Here is a 26,357-nt window from a genome sequence, read left to right as displayed (position 1 = left end):
GCTCTTCGGGAGACATAGTCTCGATAATAGCCTCGTCGGATGGGAATGATTCTTTCAGGGGGTCCGAGGTGGCCTTCTCTCCTAACCAGGGGAAGGTTTGAGGTGAATCGGGAACGCTGCTTGGAAAAGCAGGTCCGGAGGTTGAAGCCGATGCAGCAACTATTTCGATGTAGTTGAGCTCGGCTGGGCTCAACGGCATCATCTCGCCCCATGAGTCTTCTTGATTCACGGGAGGGAGAACCCATGGATCAGAATGCGTCCTGATCATGTTAACGGAGGCGAGATTTGGAGGTGGGAGGGGAAAGACTCCCATCAAGGAGGGATCTTTAAATAATCCGGCACCCACACTCTCGAGCGATTTGAAGGTATGCTCCACGAATGGTACATTCCCTTCAGAAGAGGAAGCAAAAAAGGACAGCTGGTCCACCGTGACGATTTTTCCTTGATGGGGAAAACGAACGACACGGAATAAGGAGGAAGCCACGGCCTGCATGGCATAAGTCCAGCTTCGTCCTAGAAGGAGGTTGTAAGTGAGGTTAGCGTCAACGACTTCAACCTCGACTTCTACAGTTTTGCCTTCTAAAGAGATAGGTAAACGCGGGAGGATACCAAGTGGACGAGATTCTCTTCCATCGAACGCCTCTAGGGTGGTGGGAGACTGGTTCAGAGCAGGCGAACCAAGAGCCTTCCAACAAGCAACTGACATGATGCAGGTTGAGGCTCCCTCATCAATGACAGTACGGTGAATCGTCTTGCCTTTGATGAGAACTTGTATAAGGAAGGCCACCTGATGAGGTAATCTCTGCGTGAAACCTTCGAGGTCGAAAGAAATGAGATCCGAATCTGCCGGGTCGATGCCACCAATTGCTGATAGCAGGGACTTCCTCTGGGAGGGGCAGCTCTGGAGGACTTCTAACGCGGACATAGCAGACGGAGCCTGAGCTAAGTCCTCGACAATGCTATAATGCTGTGCGGCACGAGCATTGGGGTTATAAGATGACTTCCTGAGTACACCTTTGGGAGGGGGTCGGGGGATCGTCTCGGTGCTGGGCCGTTCAATGTGAAGAGGGCCAGAACTAGACGCGGGAGCGCTGGAGGGGACCTCCGGCTCCTTCCCGGCTGAAGATGGATATTCTTTCGTTCGAGTCGTGACGTGGACGGGGATGGTTCCTGCCATGAAAACTTGAGAACCGAACGAGGAAGAGGATTGAGAAGGGTCTGCCACCTGATGCGTCTGCTGGGATGGGAAAGGCTCTTTAAGGACGGCGGGGGACCCTGAAGCACCTTTTAAAAGCCGACTAACCTCGGACCGCCTAGGGCAGTCCTTGGTGTAGTGATCCTCCTCGCAAATGAGGCAGGGATACTTAGGCTTCCGCTTGGCTCCGTCCTCGGTGGGAGGTTTAGGAGAATTTTGCTTAGGTTGTCCGGATTTTTCTTTGGCCTTTCCTTTCTTTTTGCCTTTCGAGGATTTGTCTGCCGCGGTGGACTGAACGGCATTTACCTCGGAGGTATTCCCAGGAATAGATGGGCTCTGAGAAGCATTCTCGTTAGAGGCGTTTTGTTTCTGCTTCCCAGAGTTTGCGGTTGATTTCTTACTTGGTGAATTCACGGAGCCAATAACTCCATCCACAGACGGTTTCGGTGGAGCTTTGGTTTGTCCGTGCCTCGGGGCATCTGGCAAATAGTCATACAAAGTACCTGACTGAGAATATACTAAGTCAAGGTATTGAGCTCGCGCAATTGCTTGCTCTTCAGTTACACACGCCCCCATTGCAATATCTTTGGCAATTTTAGGAACAAAGGACGTGGTAAACCAGTCGGTCAGGAGTTGATCGGGAATCCAAAATTTAATCAAACGACGGCGCCTTCTCCATTCATGTATATGATCAGAGATGTGCGTTGCCGTATCCTGTTTTAGAGACGTGAGCAAATGGGTCCCAGTCTCGTACCGAATGGGTAACTGAAAATGAGTAAGAAAGGCCATAGCCAACGAGTTAAAGTCTGAAAACATACCGCGATGAAGTTCGATGTACCATTTTGCGGCTGAACCAGTGAGGGTCCTCTGGAAGAGGCGCAGTCGGATAGAATCATCAAGCCATGAGTTAGATGAACACCAAAGGTGATAGGTCATTACGTGGGCTTGAGGATCCTCTCCGGCTTTGCCGTCGAACTTTGGACAGTCACCTGGTATTTTGGTCGGAACCGGTGGCCACCATGATTTATGCAAAATAGGATCATTTGTTAACTTGGACACATCGGGTAGTTCCAACGTAGCCAAAAATGGTAGCTGCGGGTTGAAGGACATCTGTGGCTGAGGGTTCGAGGCGATATTAGGGTTCCACCCAGATTGGGGTTGCCCCCACGGACTTTGTCCAGACGGACCTGGCCCGAAAGGACCGGCCGCATAGGAATTTTGTCCCGATGGACCTGGTCCGAAAGGACCTGGCACATAGGGAGTTTGTCCGTAGGAGTTTTGTCCGTGTGCGGACGACTGTCCCTGTGTTTGCCCCCCAGCTCCCCATGAATTAGCAGCTTGCCCGCCAGGTTGACCATATTGATAATTTTGATAGGGAGTGACCTGTGGTCGCTGATAATTTTGGTAAGGAGTATACTGATTTTGCCCCTGGGGTTGCTGGTAGCCATGTGACTGCTGGGCCGCATACGGAGCTTGGTAGGCAGGCTGCGTTTGATATGGAGGTTGATAACCTGTTTGAGTGTGAGGCCCAGAGTATTGTCCTTGAACCGGTTGAGGTTGGACTACACGTCCCGAAGGTTGACTTGGTCGGATTCGAGATGGACCTGGTTGGCCAGCAGGATAGCCTTGCTGAACGCCAGGTTGTCCATGTGCCACCAAGGGCTGTCTTCGCGGAACGGGTGGTCGAATTGGTTGGATAGCTGGTTGACGCTGAGGCTGGCCAGCTTGTCCAGGTTGACGGTGAGGGTAGACCCCGGGTTGATTTGGCTGTATAGACGGTTGGCTCGTTTGTCCCCCACTGTAACCGGGTTGGGAAGAGGGTTGGGCTTGCTGTACGGCAGGCTGCCCTCTTGGGCATATAGGCTGGGCAGAGGGTTGCGCCCCTTGCCCAGAAGGATTTGTGTTTCGAGGGGTAGGTGGGCCCTGTTGAACATAGGGTTGTCTACCCTGGCCATAAGGATACCCTTGCTGGACGGCTGGTTGATTGGAGGGATTGTAAACTGAGCCAGTTGGTCCAGAGGGGTACCCTGGCTGGAAACCAAGCTGGTCTTGAAAAGACGGTTGCTCTGGCTGCCCAGTAGGTTGATTCTGATATGGGTATGGCGGACCTCCCATGTCCATAGGTTGTTCCTGGTAAGGTTGACCTTGTGGGTGCCCAGATTGTCCTGGGTCAGGCAGGCCATATAATGGTTGCCCTTGAGGGGGCTGCACGTAGAATGACGGGTCCTGATTGGGTGGTCCTATGGGCTGCCGAGGAGGGTCTCGGTTTCCAAAGTACTTAGTAGTGTGGTCATACCTGACATTCAAAGATTCCTCGTTCTCTTCGAAGGGGTGACGAGGGAGACCTGAGATTTCCTCAAGGAACTCACCATTTGCATCGAAGAAGAAAACAGGACCATCGTAATCTGGGTCTGTTATAGGTTCCCCATAAGCATCATACGGTCCTGATCCTGGAATGCCTCCAACAAAAGAACCAGCTTGAGGAACTTCAGACGAGGGAATCGGCGCAGCACTGACGACCGGAGTCGAACGTGCTACACAAACAGTAGGTTGAGCGGGAACTGAGGTGACGATCGGGTTGAGTTCTGAGGTGAGGGGTGGGAAAAGAGGCTGTGAAACAAAAGGGCCAATCGAGGCCGCGAGAGAAGGATCCCATATGGTGGTAGAAGTTGTTCTAGCATCATACCTATCCCTTAGCGATTGATATCGTGGAGGGAGGGGAGATGAAGACGGGATCGGGGTCTCAATGTCTGTGACTGCGGGTGTCTCACCCGTGCTGGAAGCTGCCCCCTCCATTGGAGATGACATACCTAAAGGGGTACGGGGGGTTTGGGGGGTATCCCAATCTTCTTCCCAGACGGGATTCCAATCCTCCAAGTAATCTGGGTTGCCTGGGGACCGTACGTTAATAGGCTGGATACTCGGAACAATGGGAAGAGTACCGCCTTCAACTGGTACCTCGGGAGCAACAGAGGATTGAGAACCTTGGTCACTTATACCGGGAGGTGATGGGTCAGCCAGGATGACCAGACCCCTTAGAACTGTTAAAGGAAACTATCGATAAAAGCCTACTCAAAACTATCGCACACAAGACCTAAAAAGGAAATGTTATCGTGGCCAAATTAATTTTTTAAGACGCAAGGACCAAACTTGACCTTTTCATATTTCAGGAGTCGAGAAAAGGACAAAGATGACTCCAGTCTCCTTCGAATGTTTAATGAGCACGAAGTGACAAGACGCTCACAGGCACCTTTTCGTTTAGGGAGTCCGAAAAGGATCAAAAGTGACTGCTCTGGAACTTCTAGGTAGAGGGTGTGCCAAACTCTTCGCAAAACCACAGAATACTTTTTAGGGTACGGGTGGTCAATCTTCGTGAATGCTGTGTTCACTGCATTGCGAATTGTAGGGCGGCCGACTCGGCTCCCTATGGATAAAGGATAAAAGCCTAGTGGGGTCTCCCTATATACTCGACGGTACGTGGGAGCGCAGTCCGTATTAGACCACTATCGAGTCACAGAAGGAGGAATCACCCAACCCAATGTGAAACAACAGTGACTATGTTTTAAGACGCCGGAACACGTCTCTAACCTAGACCTCTAAATATTTGCGTTTAGTTCCAATGCGTTTTTAGATTCATTTGGTTCATTTTATAGTTGATCTTGAGATTAAGTTTCGATTTCAAGCTCTATCGTATGTTCGCTCACAATTACTTAGATGCAATCTATATGCAAAAGAATTTCGTTTCGTTCGATGAATTCTAGCTACGAGAGGGCAGAGAATTTTTGAAACAAAACGAAAACAAACAAACAAGTAGCTAAATGCAACTAAAGCGAGGAAAGGAAACTTTTCTTTTGAAAATGGAAATCAATGAAATGTTCTTTTCCTTCTCGAATTTTAAAACAAGCTACTAATTCGTTTCCTTTTATTGACATAACACACCTAAAGGAATTTGGAGGAACTTGAACACCAAGTAAACTACTTAATGAGAGCACACGAAGTTCCCAAAACACTCAACCAAAGTCTCGAAATCAAAGGGAAACAAGGTAATGCACGAGCTATGTGATCTAAGCTCTGCAAAACAAGCAAGGATTGCAAGCAAGGAGGAAGCGCAAAAGATCACTTGGAAGCACAAACCAATACACTCTAACAATCACTGAAAAAATGCGAAGAGCGAGTCTAGAATGAGCTGGTCAATCAAGCAAACAGGGATCCTTGCGGGAGGCTTGACACACACACGACCGCTAGATGTCCTAGGGTTCAGAGCGTGAAATCAAATAGAGAAAAGCAAACATCCGATGGACCAGAGTTGCAACCAGTCAATTAGAGACTCAAACACAATCCAGTAATCGCGAAAGTCAGGACGAAAACGTGAACCAAGCAGCTAGAAGGGAAGTTGTTTGCAAACTTAAAACCAAGCAAAACGAAACCCTATGGAGTTGAGCTTCGTAATCAAACAGTTCAAAGTTCAGAGAGTGAAAAACAAGTCATCAGACAAGTGGGGAGAAGCAGGGAAAGTCACAGCAAGAGGTTCAGGAGGTCAAATTGGACAAAAAAAAGTTTTTCAGGCTCAGCGCGGGTAGCCTTCAGCAACTTTGCGCTGACAGGGGGAGGCCTTCAGCAACTTTGCGACGTCAGCGCGGAAAGTCAGGGAAAAAGCGCGCTGCCCTAGGACAAACGAGGTCAGCGCGGATATAAGACACACAGACGCGATGACCGAAATCGCAAAGAAGAGGGGACGCGATGTCAGCGCGGAAGAACACGAATAAAGCGCGCTGCCCTTGAAAACGAGGTCAGCGCGACTGTTAGACGTACAGGCGCGATGAAGAGAAAACCAAAAGAACAGGGCCGCGATGTCAGCGCGACTGTTCCGAAATAAAACGCGCTGGGAGTAAAAACAAGGAAAGCCAAAACAAAAACTTCCCAAACCAAAGGCAGGAGCTTTTTAATAATAAAGACGCTTTCCAGAAACACCCAGAAAGTTCATAAGCCACAAAAGACAATCCCAAAAACCCACAAAGAGATCAATCAAAGCCAAACACAAAAGTGGACTCAAAAACAAAAAGGCTGATCCCCAGCGGAGTCGCCAAATTGTTGAGAAGGTAAATCCCCTCTACGGATAGAGGCGATCCCTACTAGCCCAACAGGGGTCTAGCAACAATCACACAATGCTGCCACGCATGTTCCTAGTTACAATTAGACAAGAAGTAAAGAGCACCTACTTGGATTCCTGCGCTGTCGTTTGTCGAGGGGATGTTTCCCTTGCTCCTTCGCTTCAGCTGGTCATAGTCTTCCGCGATCCCCGCGAACGGACACCTGCACACACGAAGGGAAAGCAAACGCAAGCGTGAAATCTAGTAAAAGTAACTATATGCCAGTCAGAAAAGACATAATTCACATTTATCCATTGCATAAACAAACGAGAATGGAACAATAATAGCAGTCATCTATTATTAATCAGAATAGAGAAGAGTACAACCAAATGTTCTGACGTCGATAAACTTCTCAGGAGGGATCAGTCAGCATGTATCTCAAGCATTCACCTTTGAGGATGGTTCTCCCAAGACAAACTAGTCTCTCTCTCTCACACAAATGTCACAAACAAACTTCCCAAAGCAATCAATCACTTCCACTCCTAACACACCACACCTATAGCAGCAATCTGAGCACTACAAGCTCTTGTATAATCCAAGCTAAGTCTAGCTATTTTCTAACCAGCTGCTCATGGTAATGGTGGAAGTTTATATAGGAGAAGGAGTCTCCTAAAAAGGTGGAAGGATGAGCTTATCTTCAAGGGGAGTAGTTGCAAAAGGTCGAACAGACATGCCATAGAAGGGAGTCGACATTCACAAAGCTAACAACCAAGCCTGGAGAGATCTGGAAGGCTGGTTGTTTGAACAAATTCGCCCAAACTGGATCAGCGCGGATTATATGGAGACTGCCGCGCTGTCAGCACATGACAACAACTGAACAAGCCATGTCAGCGCGGAAGGACACGTGAAAGCCGCGCTGTGCGTCATCGCGGAAAAGTGATGTTCTTCCGCGATGGCAGCGCACGAAATAGACTGTGGGGCGCTGGTCATCGCGGTTATTTTAGGAACAGACGCGCTGATGCACAAAACTTTGGAAAAATGGGTTTTTAGCCAGTTCAGGGAGCAAACATTTAGTGATTGTGACTTCTTGGACACAGCAGGGTGACTGACAGGAAGGCAGTGATAAATTACTGTGTAACAAGCATTATCGGGTTCTACAGGAGCAGTAACAAGTTCTACAGGAGAACCTACAGCCGATTCTGCAGGAGGGGTAGTAAGCAGTTTTTCAAGAGAAAACACGGGGTTTTCACTTAAATTCTAGCTTGAAGAGGTAGGCCCTGTACAAACCCACCTTGGATATTAATATGTGCAAGGAATGATGCAATTTTAAGGAAGAATTAAGCCTAAAGAAGAAGAGAAATTTCATAAAAAGTTCTGCCTGTTTCTTAAAATAAAACACAATTTTTTCTGTTTCCTGTTTCTGCAATTTTTTTTGTCTCCTTCTCCACCTGGGTGTTCCAAAAGGGTATAAGCAAAATGATAGGGGGATTCATGAGGAAGGAACTCATAAATTCAGTTAGGCTCCATGAACATCCCGAGGTAGTAGCCATTTTCACCAGAGCTAATTGGATGCCATTTTTCGAAAAATTTCGAGGGTTTGATGAAGAAGTGGCTCAGGAGTTTGCCCTTTCGTTAGTACCCCACTCAAAGACCCATGCCACTGTTACTTTTAGAGGTCTCACCATGGAAATCACCCCAGAATTCATCAGTAGGGTTACTAGTCTTCCACTTGGACTACCCTGGAGCAAAGAAGAAAATCCAGTGGGTCAAGTTGACAAGAAAACCGTCTTCCAACTAAATGAACAACCTGTAGAGGACAAGAATTGCATTAGAAGAACAAGCATACCTTACCCTTGGGATGAGGTTAGTTACCAAATCAGCAAGTATGTTTCCTGTGAGGGGAGGTATAGCATAGTTTATGGCTACTATTTTAGACTTCTCCATGAGCTGAGATATGGCATGAATACTCCCACACCTCAAAAACTCAACATCCCTTATTTTCTCCTACAGTCCCTTATAGAATCCAGCATTAAATTGAAGGCAAGAGGTCTAGATCAGTTGGCTCACCATGGAATAATAAAAATGTTAGTGGAGAAGCCCTCCAGACCTTCACAATCCCCATAGCATGGGAAATCTTCAGGAATATGACAAGAGAAGATGATATAAAATCCCTCACATATGACCACAATCCTTCTGAAAGTGAGGGGGAGGAACAACAAGAAGAAGAAGGGGAGGAAACTAAGGAGCAAACAGAGGGAGAAGACACTAAAACAAAGAAGAAAAAGACTAAATCAGAGAAGGAAGAAACTAAACAAGATGAGAAGGAAACCAAAGTAGACCTAGAGGAAAGAAATCTAGCAGAGGCAGATAAGACAAAAGAAGAGGAAAAAGGGGAAAAAAGACAGAAGTGTCTCCCAAGACACTAGAAAGGGAGGTAGCAGTTGTTCTTGTTACTCTTAGCACCCCAGTTAAACCAAAACAAAAGAGGAAAAGGCAACCATCAATGTATTTCAGGGCTCGAAAAAGCACAAGGATAAAAACAAGGAAGCCACCGCCATCCTCAAAAGAGCCTATCATAATTGAAGATTCCCCTACTGTCAAAAGGGAAGAATCTCCCTCCAAAACCCCCATCACTTATGAAAGAGGAAGTCCTAGATCTTCCACTTGGAAGGAAAGAATAAAACTATAGGACTCAAAAGCAGTCCTACAGGAGGCACAAACTGCTCTACAAGAGACCCTAACAAAGCTACAGGAGACCAAAAAACTTGAGAAAAGGGCAGAAGAGCAGACCAAGGGGAAGGATGAAACAATAGAGACATAAGAACCTGACCCCCAGCCTAGTTTGGGCTCTTATTACAAACTTCTTGAAGGGGGGGAAATTATTCCACAGAAATTTGTAGTCCCACTTTTCTTTGAACTGGAAAAAGAAAGGATAAGGAGCCATAAATGGATGCAGATCGCCAAGTCCAAAGGGGTGGAAGATATTGGCCACATGGAAAGCAAGCTTAGAGAAATGGGTAAGGAGTTAAGCACTGTAAGACATATAGAAGCAATCAGAAGATCTCACTTGGAAGCAGAAAATGAAATGTTAAGAAAACAACTGCAAGAAAGGGAAACACAATTGGCATGCATGGCCAGCTAGTCTATGGAGGCACTACAGTGTAGGACACTAGAAAAATCATATGGAGTATGCCTCAAAAAATAGTGGCTACAGTTTCAAATCAATACATTGGCACAAAGAGGCGCCATGCCTTTTCGAGATTATAGACAATTCATGGACCTATGTGACCATAGTTCAATAGAAGACAAGGCAAAGATAACAGAGTTCTATTTGCATAACATGGCCCTAACTGATATGAACCTATGGGACCCCAATGCTAGGTTAGGGGACTTGCAGCTGATGGCCATGGCATCATGGATGAGTCATGAGGAGAAAAGGGCAACAGAAATCAAGAAGTTGATGGCAAAAGAACAAAATGAACCCCTCATGATTAGAGCAGAGCCATCAGACCCTATGGCTCTCATTAGCACCCACCAGCTACTTGCAAATAATCCTCAAATTTCCCTTAAATATGTTAATGATCAAGCTCAGGCCATTGCACATTTTGAGGACATGGAAAGATTGCTTGGAGATGACTGTATTCATGCTTGTATGAGGAGGTGGAATACACTGCCACACAGCTTGCAGATCAGGGAGTATCACTCCCCAACCAGGATGAAAGAAGCATTAAGGAGAGTGCCACTATACAAGCACTCTATGCAGAGTTTGAAGGTCAATTGGATTGGCCTCAAACTAAGTCCCCCACTACTGCTAGGACTGCTAGAGGGCAGAAAAGAGGAAGAAGAAAAACAACAGTGGGAAGAAGTGGACAGAAAGGTAGGATTCCATGATAAATAAGAGGATCTCACATCAAAAGCATGGGATGTTTGGGAGGCCATCAGGGACATCAAAGATGAAGAGATGGACTGGTTGCTCAGAGGACGAGCAACACATTCAGTAGGGGGTGATGATGAGCCCCAGAAATGGGTAATTATATGGGCTCATTTTGCCTGCTAACTTAGCTTAATCTACCATTCTCATTAGTTTATTTCATGTTTTTTATTATATTTATGCTAATAGAGTGATTTTGGTTAGTCATTATGCCATGAAGTCTAATGTGTGCTTAATGAAGATTTTTGGTCAATTTTGGAGACAAAGTCAAAGGTTTAATGAGAATTTGGCAGAAAATATTTGAAGAAGACAAGGGAGAGGATTTTTAGGAGGGTGTCCCCCTCATTTATGACTCCCTCCTTCGAATCCTCCTTCAGAAAGCTCAGAGCACAAGCAGCCACATCAATGCATCAAAGAGGCAGTCGAGCAAGTGAAGAATAACTGTTGTCTATCTCAAGTCTTGGGAGCCAAGCCTCCTTGATATTAGAGGAGTTGTTGGAGTTCCAGTTGTATAAGTGGAGAGGCCTAGGGCCTCATTAGGTTGTTGGAAATTAGTCAAATTTTCACACTTTTGTTGCAACTTTTTCTCAGCTCATTTCGAGCTTACTTTTGTGGACAGTTTCATGTAATTTGACTATTATTTTGATAATGAAGATGAAATATTTTTTGAGCCAGAACTGGGTTACCTCAGAGGGCTGAAGCTCTTGGGTTAGGGCCCAACCCGAGCTACCCAACACCTCTTGTTTTGTATTTATATGTTTTGTTGCAGTTAGATAGATTTCTTTCCTGGTTAGAATAGGTTTCTTTTGGTGATTTACATAGTTGTTTCCATCTCAGTTTGCTGAAGTAGATTAAATTGTGTTAGGAGAAAGATACAAAAAGGCCATCAATAAAGCCTTGACCTCCTTTCCTCCCTTTGGGACCATGAGCTGAGGTCAAGACCTTCTTGCTACCATAAAAACACAGTTTTGCCTTCTCCATGCAATTTCTGGTATTATAATTTGATTTAGAGGTTAATGCTTTGCTTCATATCCATTTTTCCATGCTCATTTTTGTTTCTGCAATAAATATCTTTCCATGCCTTCCTTTCCATATTGCATTGTTCAACATTTTATTTTCCTAAATCAGAATTTAGGTTAACATGAGATACAGTTCTGTTTTTTTGCTGCAGCTAGTTTCTTTGCTTACTTAGTTTCAAAGTTTAATTTGCAGCTCTCTTGCAGTACATCTCTATTCGTAATAAGTCAATAAATCAGCCATCACCATCTCTTCTTGCTACATGTTCCACAGGTCATTCACAGCCCCTCATAAATCTGCGCTAATTTTTCTACACTTTCCTCATAAACTTTCATCTCGTCCCTTGAACAAATCCAACCATCATTCCCTCCCTAATCCTCCTTGATGAACCTCATACACCTTAAAACGTCCTTCTAGACTTCAGCTACCCTTTCCAACCATTTTCCCACATTTAAACCTCTAAAATATCCCTCGATATCCTCCTGTAGATCCTCCTATAGATCCTCCTGTAGATCCCCTGCAGCCTCCTGTAGAATTTCTTGTAGGTGACTTTTTGAAGTCTGATTGCAGGGAAAGCCTCCAGAAGGTTACTAGAGGCCTCCTAGGACCCCTCCACACCTTCTTACACCTCTACAAATCTCAAATTTTTCCTCCATCACCACCTAATCGCTGCCACATCCACAAACAAATAAATTACATGCATGACAATTTCACATAAAATACATAAAAACCCAAAAAGATGTTTTTTTCTCATTTCCTTCTAGAAATAGCTTGAATAGATGTTGTTTACTTCCTAAGTAGGTAATGGCATTCATTTTATGGTTTTTCATCTCTCTTTCTGCAAAAGTTAGTTGTTAATTAGGTTTTGTTAGGGTTACTTCACATTTCAGTCTCCCTTCTCTTTTTGCAAGTATAGGAGCCTCTATAGAGTAAGCTTCTCTTTCTTCCATCACATATAAAGCTTCTTTTGGAATTCATAGAAGTTGGCTTGAGTTCCTAGTGATCTTGCACCAGCTGACAAAGTGACAGCCTGTAGTAAGAACTAGTACTTGTTCATAAATCACCGTCGCTTCCAAGTTTGTTATGAACTATCGGGTTGATAAAAGTAAAGTAGGAAGCCCCAGGAGTTGCAGCATTATTGCTGCAATACTGGTGCCCACCACTTGGTTTGGACCACACATTACTAAGTGAATCAACCAGGGTGGTGCATTGTAGATGATAAAGTGCACGATGCCACCAGTAACAATAAAAGGTGGGCATTTTCCAGGAAAAGCGATGGATGACCGGATGAAACCCTATACAGGTGGCACAACCACCTGACTAGCTGAGGGAAGTATAGTCTTATTGCTCTAGGTAGTTGAAAGGAGGCGCGAGACTATAAACTACTCTTCCTAGGAGCTGCGCGATGTTGGAACTACGCACAGAAGTAAAGAGTCACAAGGTCTGCAACCGCGTAAGGGGGGTTGCGCTGTAGCATGGGGTGGCCCGAAAGTGACCTTCGGAGCCACTATTCACGATGGGATGCTTGACTTGAGACCAAATGGAGCAGGCGGTAAGAATTTAAGATGCAATTTATGGGCAAGATTTGGGAAAATTTGTTGCCAAGGGAGCATTAATGAACTAGATTTGGGGAGAACAGTAAAATTCAAATTCAAAAGGCGCAATAAATTACAAAGGGTTGCCCAGAAAACAACACTTGGTCATTTGCAAATTGAGCAGTTGTATTCCCCGTGTAGCCTGAGTAGAGCCATGTTTGACCTGTACAGAATATTCATTGAGCCCCTAAGTATGCGAGTGATAGATTTCTAGTCGGACACGATGGCAACATCTGAGGAAGTTATGGAAATCACAGAGATGACCGCCAAAGAGGCCGCATAAGCCTTGACTGTGGGAGATGCCCCTGAAGGTGCTGGGATTGTGGCAGAAATCCCTAAATCACCACACATGCCAAGACCAAAGAAAGACAAACAGGCGATGGTTCCCGTACGTGTGTCCCCACGAAATCTGTTGCGCACCAACCTGACAATGAAGGAGAAGGGGAAAGTTGTTAACATAGAAACCGATGAGGAGGAGGAAGACCTGGAGGACCTTATCATTGAAGAAGACAAGGACAAAGGCATGGAGGAGGAAAATAAGCCTACAAACCCTCCAATAAAGCTACCCGCCTATATCCCCTTGTGGAAGGGGAAGGCTAAAGTGCCCAAGGATCTTAACGAGAGCAAGAGCTCTCTATAGACTTCGCTCCTCCAAGACAACATCATTTTTGAGGGCACTCACCTTGGAAGGGTGCCTAGCATAAAATTTGAAGATTGGGACCTCGTTGACCACGAGAATTTCCCTCACCTAGAGACAATGTATCTCATGAAGCCTAAGCAGAACACCGTGGCGGGGGTTACCGAATTAGAGCAACGAAAGTGGTTGCACAGAGTGGAAAAGGCAAGGCTACTTAACCTGCTTTGGGTGCCGCATTTCCACCACACCCCAATAACAAATTTCATCATCAGGTAGTTACTCTGCTTGGTACATGGTGGGTGTTTGCAGCTGGAGGATCCCATCCCCATCACGGACCACTTGATTCACCACATTACCCTTGCTTCCATGTAAAGGAGAAGACCCCGCAACTATCTCAGAGGGGGAAAGCAGTGACCTAGCCATCGCAGAGGGGCTGCGCCATATCCAAAATCAATGACAAAGAAGTAAGAGTGGCGACCCAGATTTTGGCAGGTAAGGTTATCCACAAGTGTTGCGCGGATGAAGTGCTCGCACCAGTGGTAGCACTTGCTGAGCAGTGCATGGAGGGGGTCTAGTTTAACTTGTCCCTATTCCTCTGCAAGGAATTCTTTTAGAATTATAGTGAGGCTCAAGAACAAGGAAAAATGTTTCACTATGCATGGCTTCTACTGTCCATAGTGCTCATGGCAGGGGAATTGGAGGAGGATAGTCAGTTCCCCACAATCGACAGGGATTTGCCAGAGGCCGCAAAGTACGATTTGTTCTAGGCCACAAAGGATGCAAACCGGATCTGCGACAATAAGATATTCTAGGTGTTCATGGAGATGAACCTCAGAATGGGGATCAACCACAAGCTACAGTTATCACCCACAGTCTACAATAGCCTGCAAATTTTTTCAGAGTTTAAAGCAGACCTCCACAGCATATACATCAGAGAGCGCAGAGACCCATCCAAGCAATGGACATAGCTACCCTTTGTAGCCACAGACGATGTAATATTTAATGTACTAGAGACATGGCCATCAGAGTGGCGTGCTCCAGACATCGCAGAAATGGAGAAGTCTATGGCACAAAGGAAGAAAGAGGAGGCCAGACTATGCATGGCACAGTTGGCAGAGAAGAGAAGGAAGGAGGCAGCGACACAAAAGTGCAGGAGGCACAGGATGCTACATAGATAATAGATGAATAGAAAAAGGCTGCAACAATAACAGGAGTAGAGGAGGCAGCCGCGAACGTGCATGAGGACCAAAAGTCACCTTCACATGGGCATGAAGCCGAGGAAGAGGAGGGAGGCACAGACCGACAAACTATGTCAACACAGCTGAAGCGCCAGCACCTGACCAAGTGGACGGGGCCGTGCAAGAAGGTCAAGGCATTGAAGTTGTCTATTGACCCTATCACCCTTACCGAGGGTGATCTACATGACATTGGCGAGACAGTGTGTGATGTCACCTCCGAGGCCCTCCAGAATTTTGTTCAGGAGAACCAGATTGTGTTGGGGGCCCTCAAAGTGCAGCTGCAGAAGTTACAAGTGTGCACTCCTCAGGCTGGTACCCTTTCGACCAGCCTCATAGTAGGGAAAACTGCAGCAGAATAGATGTTGTGCGCTTCGGTGCAAAATACCATAGTGTTGTTGGAAGGGTCACTGGTGACAAGAAATGAGGCCGATAGGCCACACTGAAGGGTATCAAAATCAACATGGCTGCACTCCTACGGAAGACATTATATGTTCTGCAGGACAGGATTACTATAGAACTGTGGGCTAGGGAGAGCCACGCACTGCAAGTACTGAGCGAGCAGAAGATCAACATGGAACAATTGATCTTACAGCATGACGAAGTGATGTCATAGAATCAGCTGTTGGTGTAGGTACTGGACGAAGCTTGTCAAAGGGTCCCTGAGTTGGCCATCTCAGCAGACACACTGGCAGAGGCGCGGATCGACAGGCTAGCAGTAGGGGTGTGCGAGGCATGGGGGAAATGAAAAAGGTTCAGCTAGAGCTGAACATTCAGATCGTAGATCTACGATTAAAGGCGCAACCATCCACCCCTCTGGAAGTAAGAGAACAATGTGACAACACTATTACAGCGGGACTAGATGAGATCAGCAATACAGTGAGAGATTGCACCAAAATGTTGGAGGAGTCATTTGAGGTCCTCACAAACCTGCAGGAAGACCCCAACATCCAAAAATTAGAAACAAATGTGTGAGAACTCTAGCAGTAGTATGACAACGTTAAAGGAACTGTGTAGACGGTGGCCCTAACTTAGAGGCTCGCACAGATGCAACAGGCCAAAGTTCTAAAAGAATATGTGGATGCGACACGACACAAAGAAGCAGTCCTGAAGGCACGCATTCAGCCTTGGATCGACAAGGCCTTCACCATCATAACAGTAATTGAAGGAAAACTTGCACAAATGCAGGGGACATAGGCACAGATGCAAGGAAGTAGTTCTGATACCATGGTCTCGAAAAAACATATACAGGAGATCCAGTAGGCAGCTGCTCAATGCGCTGCCGACCTTGCTGCAGTCGGAGTAGAGTTGGTGCGACTCCATGCAAAGATCTCCATGCTGACAAAGTGACTTGAGGGCGAGTCACGATCTTTGTGTTGGGGGCCTATTGCACATGGAATTCCCCCAAGGCATGTTTTGGTGCTTAAAGCCCAAGTTTTGACCAAGTCCTTTGTAAAAGCTCTGCAAAATTATGGGCTTGGAGCGTGAAGTCATAATAGAGTAACAAGCTTGTCTTCCGTTGTTTTTTTAAAGTAATGTCAGCTTCATAGACCTACCCATGGTCCGCGGACCATGGGATTGTATAAATAGAGTGAGGCTCTAAGTGTAGAAGATAACACATAGCTAATAGAATGGAAGCATGATGAGTCTAAGAGATTGAGTCAAAGTGTAAAGTGTGTCGATTGGGTCGTAGAGTAGGAGAAGGCTCTATAGCTGAGTGCGCAGAGGCCTAGTAGTCTACAACTGAGTTTGTGGACCCCTACAGCTGAGTGTGCAGGGCAGGTCGAGTCTGTAACCGTTGGAAGAATTAATAAAGAGAAGTTTACCATATTTTTGTGTATATTTTCCTGTTTTAATGTATGATTGGGTATAAATTGCAAGTGTATTGTTTATTTGTTGCACGAACTCATATGAATGTGTTGTATAAATAAATATAATGTAAGACATCCATTTATGCGAAGATAATTGACTAGCATAGGAAGATAAGTAAGATCTCAGGTGCGACTTAGGGGAATAGTGCAGAGTGCTGCTCCAGCAACGCACAAGCCCCACAACCCCTGGTTAGGGTTGTATGAAGGCAAGTATATCAGGGCGCGAAGGCCTGGTAAGTGCGCAAAGCAACTAATAGTTGGACCAGTTAAACCTCTCAAACATCTCAAGGCTGCAGAAACCTCATTCCAGTACCCTCCATACTACTTTGGGTGATACCTCAGTCCACATTCTACGGACTATTGCTGAAAGGGCCAATAGTATAGGGATTTTTTTAGTTAATTAACTTCAAACCTAGGTCAAGCCCCAACAATCCAACAAGAATTTGTTTGGCTAATTAACTCCAAACCTGGGTCAGGCCCCCTCAAGCCAAAAAATGGTTCTGTTGCTGGAACCAGAATCTGCATAGAGATTTTTGATGTTCTATCATTGGAATCCAGATGAAAAGGAAATTGAAGGTTGGTTGGACAAGAGGATTCACGAGTTCGTGGCATAGGAGAACAAGAACCCGCAACTGAAAAAAGAAGAGTGGTTAGACTACTACCTATACACAGAGATCCACAAAATCTTCTTCACTTCTTTTCCTACTGAGCTATACGAGTGGATCGCGTTAGCGGATAGCCAAGGAAGGTTGAAACTCGATAATCCTATTGTGTGGACCCCAGAGTTAGTTCGAAGGTAGGAAGCATCAGAGGATAAGATCATGCATGGCATTGATCACTAGCTCAATCGAATTATAGGAGGATTCATTACTGAGTTCACGGTTGACACTTCAGTGAGCTACAGTGAGGCAGAGTCAATATGGAAAGCACGATAAAGTTGCCTGTGTTCAAGGGATTGGGAAATGAGTATCCAGACCAATTTTGGTTCATGGTAAGAGGCGTATGGGAAGCATAGGGAGTTACAGATGACAATGTAAAGAATGCTACAGTGGTTAGTGCCCTGCTGGACTGCGTGCTAACCTGGTATATTAAGCACTCTAATGATAATCCAAATGCAAGAATCACGGATATGCAAGCAGCGCTAAACAAAGAATTTAGCAGGACGAAGTATAAAGCACAATCGATCATTGGATCCAAAGAAATCATGATGCTACCAGGTGAGACTCCTTGGGAATTGGATCAGAGGTCGAAGTGTAGGATTCACGAAGCTAATATGAATCTGATGGATGGACAACATCACGAATGGTTTGTAGCATTGCTAACACCACATTTAAGGAGCATGTTATTGCAGCAGAAGTTAACGGCTCAGGCAGAGGCCTTAGAGATCGCGATGAGGTTGCATCATACCCCCATGCAGGATCCTAACTTAGGAGTTCAACAAATCCACATGCAGTTGAAAAATTTATGCCTTGAAATGTAAAGTCTGAAACAGGACAGGACAACTCAACCAGAAGTTTACGAAGAAGTGTGGTGCGTAAAATGCAATGGTTAGGATCATGATAAGGACCACTTCCCAGTGTTTGCAAATTACCTTGCGAGAGGAGGACTAATGCCATTAAATCCAGAATCACAAGCAGGACCTAGTGCAGTTCCTGCTTTGTGGTGCACCATTTGTCAAATAGGTAGAAAGCATGCTACGGACAAATTCCATTTGTTACAGAAGTACATGCAGAATTTGCAACAGTTGTTCTGTAACTTTTGTAGGTCAGTGGGACACGATGAGTGCACTTGTAGAAGCTATGAGTTGATGATGGCTAGAACTCCCACCTACAGAGTTCAGGCTGAATTGCATCCCCTAGACTAGAACACAGGAATGGTGCAAATAGGATTTCAGGGGCGTGGGCAAGGCCGAGGTGGAGGAGGACACGGAAGAGGTCACGGTCAGTTGATCTACTACAATTGCGGAGGGTGAGGACATTATGCCCTTTATTGTATGAATCTAACGTGATCTTCGTGTTTATATTGCACCTTGTTTTATCATGAGACAAAAGATTATCCTACATTGATAGCTAGGATATGTGACAAAGGAGTGCTACCGCCTCCCCTGACTCAAAACTTGCAGATGATGAGGTCCGAGCCGCGCAAGGAAGATCCAAATGTGAACATTGTGCTCTGAAGTGGACTCGCGACGGGAGATGACAAAGGAAAACAACCAGAGGATAGTACTTGGGTTCGCGAAGCTCCAGTGAAAGAAGTGGGGTTTGACTTGGCGCGCGCTCAGGAAACTTTCATGGAAGCTAAGAAGAGCTTTGCGGAGGCATCCACTTCAGGAAGAAAAGATAGACTGAAGCCGGAGATGGAACCATCTATGCTCACGACATTCCTGGAAACATGCATGAAGTTACTGCATGATAGTAAAGCTATAAAAGGATTATAGGAATTCATTCATAGATGCGTTGGGACCGCGCTAGGAGAACCACACATAAGAAAGATTGGGAATCATAAGACAAGAATGGGAAGAGAAATGAGGTTGACTACGCAAATTGGAGAATATAAAATGGACCAAGTAATTCTAGATCTAGGGTTGGATGTGAATGTTCTACCGAAGTATACCTAGGAGTGCATGGGGAGACCTACGCTGTAGTGGTCTCGTATTTAGCTGCAAATGGAAAACTAGAAGAAAATAATACCCATGGGGAAATTGTAGGGAATCACTGTGGATATTGAGGGAGCGACCGCGCTAGCGGACTTTGAAGTAATAGAGATTGTTGATGACAACAATCCCTACCCTACAATTTTAGGAAGTGATTGAGCCACTGACATGAATGGGGTGATTAATCTGAAGAAGCACAAGATGATTTTTGAAAAGAATTCACTACGCGTAGTTATACCTCTAGACCCTATTGAAGGATCACGCTATACAGAGCTGATGTGTGACTATGAAAGCAATGATGATTTGTACTGCATCTATAAGATAACGGTGCAAAACCAAGACTAGGTGAATCCCTCTACGAATGGATGGATTTCATGGGAGCATGAGAGCTCTTGTACTTTGGGTTCGGATGAGGAAACAAAGAGATGGCAGAATCGGTTACATGAGGTGACTACACTAAATTGTTATATGATGACAAGGTCATTGCGTTGTGTATCGAAAGAAGTAAGGGACCTCCCTACTTTATATGGCCTAAGTGAGGTAGATACCTTCTTAAATAAATTTGAAAGGGAGGTGCCAGAAATGCAACGCTTCTAGGTTTTGAATTGGGTACTGCGCACTACACTTGCAAGGTGGTGGGGTACGTACAAAGGGAGCTTTGATGAATGGCATGAATGTAGAAGGATGATGTGCACATGGTTTTGGAAGCCTAGAGTATGATTGATAGATAAATACAATGGGCAGGATAATTTGTGTGCCCATATAGCTAGGTGGATGTCATCATATGGAAAACAACCTACATGGATGCGCATGAACTCTGCACTAAGAGGTATGGTCAATAAGCGTGTGTTGGGGGGGCAGATGTGCAGTTGGCTCTTAAGATTGGATAGACAATATGTGGTAAGAACAATCGTGAATAAGGTTATCCACTTGGAAGCATTTCACAAGGTGTGCAACATGTTGAACAAGGTATGCAATGTGCAGTGAGGTGATTGGGACCTACGCATACCTGGACAAACACCTTTTTAGCTGGTCGATGGAGTAGAAGTTGTAATGCCTATGGAGTCTATCATGTCTAGTCCACAAATAGTGGCGCTCACAGGGGTAACGGACTGCGGAGCCCTGGAATAAAGGCTCGCGCCACTGGAAAAGCTCGAAGAAGAATGGTGGGGACTCGATGAAGAGATCTAGCAAGGTGATCTTAGGCTCCAAGAACTCATGAATGAAAGAATTTGGATGAGGGACAAAAGTGTCATTGCAGAAGCAGAAGTCAAGAACCTTGAGGAAGGAATAAAGAAGGAATTTATTAACAAAAAGACTGTGGTGATAAAGCAAGATGAGCTCGAGTGCAGTGACAGACTTGGTGACTACCACCGAGAATTTATCAGTTTAATGCATTGGATGGGACCGTATATTATTAAGGAAATCATAGATCGTGGTGTGCTGTAGTGGAGAAGTTAAATGGCGAACTCTTCCCAGGAAAGGTAACTGGTAGTCAATTGAAGCCTTACACAAGTGGCCTGACCATACAACTAGCTGCGGGAAGCATAGTCTTAGTGCTCCAGGTAGCTAAAAGGAAGTGTGGGACTATAAACTACTCTGCTCGGGAGCTGCACGATGACATGACTGCACGTAGTAGCAAGGTGTCACATAGTCTACTACAGTGCAAGGGTGGTTGCGCTACCGCGCGAGTTGACTGGGAAGTGACTATTATAGTCACTATTCACGATGTGATGCTTGGTTTGAGATCAAATGGAGCGGGTGACAGGAATTTAAGGTGAACTTTATGGGATATATTTGGGAAAATCTTCCACCAAGGGAGCATTAATGGACCGGATTTGGGGGGAACGATTGAATTCGAATTAGAAAGGTGCTATAAATTGCAAAGGGCTGCCCAACAAACAACACTTTGCCATTTGGGAATTGAGCTATTGCGTGCCTAGAGATTCATGAACCCTGATTTGTTCGATCTTTTGAAGTCGAAGGCATTATTTGAGCACTTACTTTTTCCATTAAGAGATTTTTGGAACAACAATATGGCAGTGTCTGAAGAAGCCATGGATATCGGAGAGATGATTGCTGAAGAGGCCACATAGGCCATGACAATAGGAGATGCCCTAGAAAGTGGCGCGATAGCCGCAGAAATGCTTAAATTGTTGCGCACACTGAGACCCAATAAAGACAAGAAGCCTATGGTTTCGGTGTGCGTGTCCCCCAGGAATCTGCTAAGGATGAGGCTCGCCATGGAAGAAAAGGGGAAGGCGATCAATTTGGAAACCGATGAGGAGGAGTAAGACCTTAAGGAAATCCTGGTGGAAGAAGAGGAGGACGAAGAAATGGAGGAAGAAACCCAGGATGTGGACCCTTTGACCAGGCTTCCCACATATGTTCCTCCGTGGAAGGTGAAAGAAAGGGTGCCCAAGGACCTACATGAGAGCAAGAGCTCTCTGCAGACTCAGTTGCTACCCGATGATATCATTTTTGATGGAGTGTAGTTGGGATGGGTGCCAGTTCTAAAATTTGAAGATTGGGATCTCGCGGACTATGAGAAATTCCAACATTTGGCAACCATGTAGCTAATGCGGTCGAAGAGAAATACAATAGTAGGAGTCATAGAGTTGGAGCCACACAAGTGGTTGTGAGGAGTAGAGAACGCAGGGTTGTTAAACCTACTTTGGGTGCCACATTACCATCGCACCCTAGTGACTATCTTTGTCATCAAGGAGCTTCTCTTCCTGGTGCATGATGGGTTTTTGTGGCTGGAGGAGCCCATCCCCATCAAGGATCATCGGATTCATGGAATTACCTGGCTCCCTTAGAAAGGGAAGGATCTAGCGAACATATCCGAGGGTAAAAGTGATGATTTGGCCATCGCGGAGGCCATGAAGAAGAAGTTCAAGATGGTGAAGAAAAAGAGAGGGTATGCGATCTCCAGTATCAATAACACTATGGTCAAAGTCGCGATGCAGATATTAGCAGGGAAATTTATGCAGAAGTGCCACACAGATGAGGTGCCCACGACAGTTGTTGCACTTGCCGCACAGTGCGCAGAGGGAGTCCAGCTTAACTGGGCAGATTACTTGCGCTAAGAATTTCTGGAAAATTTTCGTGAGGCACAGGAGTAGGGGAAGACTTTCCAGTATGCATGGCTTCTATTGTCCATAGTGCTGGTGGGTTGGGAATTGCCCAAGGACAACCAGTTCCCAATAATTTCAAAGGATCTTCTAGAGGCAGTGAAGTATGCTTCACTATGGGAAACTAAAGATGCACAAAGGATCAGAGATAGCAAAATATTTCGGGTTTTCATGGAAATGAACTTTAGAATGGGGATTAACCACAAGCCGCAGTTATCGCCCACTGTCTATAATAGTATGTAGAGCTTCGTAGAGTTCAAGGTGGACTTCCATCATGTGTATATCAAGGTGCACAAGGGCCCCATGAAGAAATGGAATGAGCTACCTTACCTGGCCATGGACAATGTCATATTCGTCGTGCTTGAGTCTTGGCCGTCGGAGTAGTGCGCTATAGCCAACACCACAATGGAATTAGAGAAGTCTGTTATAGAGAGGAAAAAGGAAGAGGCAAAACTACGGATGGCGTAGTTGGCCGAGAAGAGAAGGAAGGGAGCAGCAGCAGCCAAGGCGCAGGAGATGCGCGATGCTGTGAAGGCAGTAGAAGAGCAGCAGAGGGTAGCTGAGAAGGACTGCAAGGGAGAAAAGTTTCCTTCACTCGCACAGGAGACAGATCCAAAGGAAGGTGGCACAGACCCACAGACAACATCCAAAAAACTAAAGTGATAGTGCTCGAGAGAGCAGGTGGGGCCATGGAAGAAGTCAAAAGCCTCCAAGACTTCTTTTGACCCAATCAGCGTTGCTGAGGGGGATCTCCATAACATAAGGAAGATGGTGCAGGACATCACCACGGAGGCCCTCCAGTAGTTCATGGAGGAAAAATAGATGGTGCTGGGGGCCCTCTAGACACAGATATAGGAGTCGCAGGTGCACACTCCTCAGAATGGTACTCTATTGACCAGCCTCATAGTAGGCACGGCTGTGGCTGAGGAAATGTTGCGCACCCGCATGACCAACACCATAGTGTTGCCAGAGGGTGCACTAGTTATAGAAAATGAGGCCGACCAGCCTATGGTTAGTGCGTTGAAGGGAGTTGGGATAAACATGGTTGTGCTTCCTCGAGAGATGCTCTTTGTTCTGTAGGATGGAGTGACTACAGAATTGCAGGCCAGGGAGAGCCGTGCGCTCTAGGTAATGAGTGAGCAATGGATTAATATTGAATAATTGAGCCTGCAGTGCGATGAGGTCATAACACAGAATAGACAGCTAGTGCAGGTGGTTGAGGAAGCCTACCATATGCTCCCTGAGTTGGCCATCATAGCAGAGGAACCAATAGAGGCATGCATCCAGAGAATAGTAATAGCAGTGCGCGAGGTGAAAGAGGAAATGGCCAAGGTTCAGCTAGAATTGAACCTTTAGATAGTTAAGCTGTAATTGATGGAACAACCTTCAACTCCACCTGAGGTGAAGGAACGACGTGCCAGCACCATTAACAAGAATAAAGGAGATCAGCAGTGTAGTGGAGGACTACATCAAACTATTTAAAGAGTCATTTGAGGTCCTGACCACTCTACAGAATAGAGTTGTGTGAGCTACAACAAAAGTAGGATGAAATAAAAGGGACCATGTAGATGGTGGCCCTTATACAGAGGCTCACAGGGATGCAGTAAGAAAAAGCAGTCAAGGAGTAGGTAGACGTTGCACGACATAAAGAAGTTTTCTTGAAGGCACACGTATAACCATGGATCGATGAGGCATTCATCATTACAACTTCGATTGAAGCCAAGCTCATGCAGATGCAGGGAATGTAGGAACGAGTGCAGGGTAGCAGTTCAGCTACAACAGCCTATGAAAAATGCATCCAGGAAGTGCAGCAGGCAACTACTCAATGTGTTGTTGATTTGGCAACAGTCTAGGTAGAGTTGGGAGGTCTCTGCGTGAAGATCTTTGCACCGACAGAGTGAGTTGAGGGCGTGTCATGATGTTTGTGTTGGGGGCCTATTGGACGCGGGATCCCTAAAGGGAAGTTTTGGGCTTAAAGCCCATATTTTGGCTAAAAATTGTAAATCTGATGTAAAGGCTCTACATTTTGTGGGCGCGGAGCGTGAAGTTGTAAATGAATCATAGGGTTGTCCACCCTCAATTTTGTAATGTAATGTTGGCTTTATAGATCTACCCATGGTCCGCAGACCATGAGATTGTATAAATAGAGCGAGGCTCTAAGTAGTTGGGAGATAATAGAATTAGAGTGATCATGGAATAGAAGGATAGCGAAAGATCTAAGTGTAGAGTCAAGTCATTGGGTCGCAGAGTAGGAGAAGGCTCTACAGCTGAGTGCGTAGAGGCCTAGTAGTCTGCGGCTGAGTGCTTAGACCCCTGTAGTTGAGTGCGCAGGGCGAGTCGAGTCTGTAACTATTGAAGCATTAATAAAGAGAAGTTTTACATCAATTCTGTGTATTTATTTCTTGTTTTCTATATCGAATATCTTGGGTATAAATTGCATTTATGTTGTCTATATAGTGCGCGAACATATATAACTATGTAGATTAAATAAATGTGAGTTAAAGTATCATGTTACGTGAAGTTGACTAACATCTATAAGAGGATAATTAAGATACACGGTGTACTTGGGGAAATAGTGCAGATTGTTTCCATAGTAGTGCGAAATAACCTCAGCCCAGGCTATGTGAAGGGCGATCCTAACATATCATGAAGGTCTCGCAGGTTAGGATAGTGCGCGAAGTGACCTACGCAAAGGTAGGCACAGCTAGACTAAATCGACCCCTCAAACATCTCTAAGGTGTGGAAACTTGGCTCCAGCATCCCCCCATACTACGTTGGGAGAGACTTTTATCCATGCACCATGGGTTGATGCTGAAAGGGCTAGTAGTGTAGGGATTTGTTTTTCTAATTAACTCCGAACCTGGGTTAGGCTCCCTCAAGCCAACAAGGTAGATGTGGGAGGAGTGTGTTACAGAGTGGTATTAAAGGGGGTTGCACTCTCTTTGGGTCATATCTAATACCCCACAACAGTATCAGAGCAAGTTATGCTCTCTTTGGGTCATATCTGATATCGTAGAGTGGTATCAAAGCATGGTTTCACTCTCTATGGGTAATATTTGATACCACAAAATGGTACCAAAGCGGGTTTCACTCTTTGGGTGGTGTTTGGTTTTTATTCTTTTTGGGTGATATCTGATATTGCAGAGTGGTATTAGAGCATGGTTCACCCCTCGAACTGGATGGGTGGTGTGTTGGTCATCAATTCATGTGAGTTGAATATGTGTACCTTATGCTTGTAGTCCATGTGCTTGTTTAATTTGCATGGTGTTGATCATGGCTGTAGTGATGTCGTCATGTGAAGGTTGATGGTGTTTTTGTGGGATGTGTCGTCATGAGTGTATGGTTGTATATGCATGTCAGTGTTTATATGTTGTTATGATGCATTTTCATGGTGAAGGTTTTTGTGCATAAGCTCATTGTATGCAATTAGGTCATCATGATGATATTGGTACGTTATGATGCTAATGTTTTGATTGGGATAGAATAGGAGATGCAGATCATTAAAGTGAAGTTGCAACAATGGAATTCGAGGTAAGAGGAGATCATCATACAGGTTTGTACGGTGGGCATGCATGTATGTTGGTTAATTTTTTTATAAGAATTAGGGTTACTGATATGCTTTTCATTCTATTATTATTATGTTTACATGTATGATAAATGATATTTCATTAGTGTAGTCATATGAACATGTGTTAGATAGTCATGAATGATAATAACTTGTGGTTGTATGCATTGCTATTGTTGTTTTAAGATAGTTAACTTGGTGATTATGTTATATTTTTTTGATGAGCATGTTATATGCTAACTTCTTCTTGTTATATTTTAGTTAATGATTTGGGTTATTTCATTAAGATCTTGATGTTATATGTGTCACGCTAAATTGGATTGGCCTATGCAGATAGTTAGGGTTATGAATTTAAGGTATGAGTTTGAATATATCATCTATTTGATGCTTGAGTGTTTGATTATGTCATCTAGTTTATTTATTTAACATGGTAT

Source organism: Pinus tabuliformis, chromosome 7 (assembly GCF_031772625.1).
Source record: "Pinus tabuliformis cultivar Carrire ecotype Pingquan chromosome 7, CPIR1, whole genome shotgun sequence".
Taxonomy (NCBI): Eukaryota; Viridiplantae; Streptophyta; class Pinopsida; order Pinales; family Pinaceae; genus Pinus; species Pinus tabuliformis.
Note: the sequence above shows the minus strand (reverse complement) of the source record.